Source organism: Leptonotus elevatus, chromosome 5, assembly GCF_054856555.1.
Source record: "Leptonotus elevatus isolate MCC_2025b chromosome 5, RoL_Lele_1.0, whole genome shotgun sequence".
Taxonomy (NCBI): domain Eukaryota; kingdom Metazoa; phylum Chordata; class Actinopteri; order Syngnathiformes; family Syngnathidae; genus Leptonotus; species Leptonotus elevatus.
In genome coordinates, this window is record NC_141243.1 from 24,049,836 (window position 1) to 24,052,667 (window position 2,832).

Sequence of the window (2,832 nt, forward strand, 5' to 3'; positions counted from 1 at the left end):
TTTTGATGTCACTACTCACAGGGGGCAAAGGCATTGCTCCACTACGTATGTGGTGGCATTTTCTAGAAAACAAGAATGAAAGAAAAGAAGCGAGGAAACCTAATGTGATGAAGAAAGAGGAAATGGAAAGATTTTTTTTCTGTTTGTCTTTTAAAAACTCTCTTTTGTGGCCAGGACAAGCAACATTACAATTCAAACAACTCAGCACCAAATCAACTTTTTTTTCTGATAATCTGTATGTAACCCACCTAAAATGGGTTAACAAATCACATTTATTTATTTCCAATCATTATTTGCAAATACATGTATTTTACTTTTGAGTCCTATCTATTATTTTTTGGGGGGAAACCGTAAGTTTATTTTGTAAAGAAACCAGAAGTAGTGCTTTGAAATACTTACTCTGGCTTAACATCGCAAATACAACCGAGCACTGGCTTCTGATTTCTTCCGTTTGAACTGTGAATGTAAACCAAGGGAAACGGTATGGAAACTTGGTTAATTTCTTTGGCTCCTAACATTTATTTGTCCGTGATTGTAAAAGCGTGTAAATGTCATTTTAGACGTTCGAGAACTCACAAGGAGGCCTTTTACTACCCAGACTTTTTGGATGGAAAACCCCCTTCTTTGGTAAGCTAGCTCTAGAAAGTTCTCTTGTGATTGTGTGTAAAGGACACCACAAAGTGAATGAGGCTAAGCTAGCAGCTTTCTAGATATATTTTTGCACCTTTTATATTGTTTCTGAAGAATATATTTTATTTTGTGACCTAAAGGGGAAATTTATACTGATTGTTCACAAACAAAAACTATTTTCTTGTGAAGTACTGACCCTTTTTTTCTTCTTCCTGATTGTGATTTGAGGTTTAAGCTACTCTCGATAGAAGGAAGTAATTTTATTTTAAGTTATTCAAAATGGATTAAGTTATTTAAAATGGTTAAAAGAATACTCCACATTGAGAATGTGAGTCATGCGTATTACCTCATCATCATTGAAATCCATTGTAATTATTAAGGTTAAAATGCTATATTTTGACTTTAACGGAAAATACTGGTTGTCACTTTCCTTTCCTACAACCATGCTATTTTATTTTCCTTACTGAAAATAAATTTATGTTGTACAACACCTAGAAAATTTACTAGATTATTTTGTATCAAGTATCCTGAATTCTAAGCCTGTGCTTTATACAGGTCAGTTTTTTTTCTGATGCTAGAAAGATTGGTGAAGCTCCAGTTTTCCTACAAGTTGCATCAGTGATCCATTGATGGCGAGCTACCCACAACGAACAAGGAACGATTACCACACCTTCTAACCAACGGCCTTGTGGTAGGATCGTGCTAACCTTGTTGACCAACAACAAGATCACCTTTTTGGATACGTTCTATGACTTTGACTATTCCTCCTTGACTTTTGACTTGGACTAAATTGGATCCTCACGGAACAATTTCCACAAGGAACGAGAATGACGTCACCCTCCACTCCTCCCCACCCCCAAGGAAGAAATACTGAAGGGATACAGGCTGATAGATGCAGTCGCAGATAACAAGTCAGGGCTCTTTGTACTCATCTGAGCATTGGTGGAGCATGAATGATCTAGAAAAATCTTTAAAATTAAAATTTTAAACTTTTAAACTCTGCAACGGACCTTTAAGACCATACAATGTTCCTTGGTCATAAAAATGGATAAAAGATGCAGCACAACTAAATAGATGAAGAATGCACATTTATTATATGATGGTGTGGCTGTAAAGTTTCTGGCCCTCATGAATTTAGTTGAATTTGACAGAGGTTAGGTGACAAGTGAATGCTGTCTTGAAACACCTTTTGTACATGGTTTGGGGAAGAAAGGTCGACCTTTCACAGACTACATGTGGATGTGCAAGTAAATATGTTAAATGTGTATTAAAAAACACATGCTGTATTTAGTTTGGTAATTAGGGCCTGAGCAGCACCTACATCAGGTTATTATTTTATTTTCCTGTTGTACACCATCAATGTATTGAAGTATGATGTAATACTAATTACATATATACTTATCTGTATTCAGAGCAAGTTGAAGAAGAGGAGCATGCCAACCATGTGTTATATATATATGTGTGTGTGCGTGTGCGCGAAAATTCAAAAAAATTATGTAAAGTTTGGCCGCTTTTTATCCTTAAGTATGGTAGGTGAGCGTTTCTAAAAGTCCCTATAATGTTGGTTAAAGTTAAACAACTTTACCATGATGCTTGCTTCCGTTGCACGGCATGAACTTCTGTTTCATACAACAAATTCAGTTAGCTACAAAAAACAACAACAACCTTGTGGATCGATAATGAAAGTGTTGGTCAATGAGCGAATCTGACAATCAATCGCAGTCTTTTGAGAATGCTCCAGACCCACATGTTCACATGTACAGTATGTATTGTTTCGTTTAACACACCCTATTGGAACTACAACCTGAGCTATGGAATTTGAATTCCTGAGTAGTGACACCCCACAAGTTTACCTAATTGGTTTTGATTGTGTGTGATTGGCAAACATGTGTTGTGGGTACTTTTCAAATGCCCCATCATCCCTGAAGGAATTCTTATCCAACCTCACTTCACCCCATATCTTCAATACTCCTACCAAGTCCCACCGGAGGCTTCTGTTGGACATGAACAGAGATACATATTTCATTCATGGATATGAGTGATGTTAAATGGAGAGAGCGCCTCTGGCTCAATTACTGTTAAATAGAAAGTGGATGAGTCATAATTGAAAGTGACACAAGCAAGCTGTGTGCACTTGGCTGTGGAGGAGCCTCATGCAGTCAGAAAACAGCTCTGGTAGAGGTGTTATCTATTCATCCGTCT

General features: G+C 37.0%; 1 long non-coding RNA gene across 1 annotated transcript; it reads left to right on the forward strand.

Annotated features, from left to right (window-relative positions):
- The first annotated feature begins 413 nt into the window (after positions 1-413).
- LOC147174417 (uncharacterized) lies at positions 414-1,338 on the forward strand. The gene is made up of 3 exons (XR_015094784.1): positions 414-481; positions 561-627; positions 1,186-1,338. It is a non-coding gene; the product is annotated as an uncharacterized LOC147174417 (long non-coding RNA).
- The last annotated feature ends 1,494 nt before the right edge of the window (positions 1,339-2,832 follow it).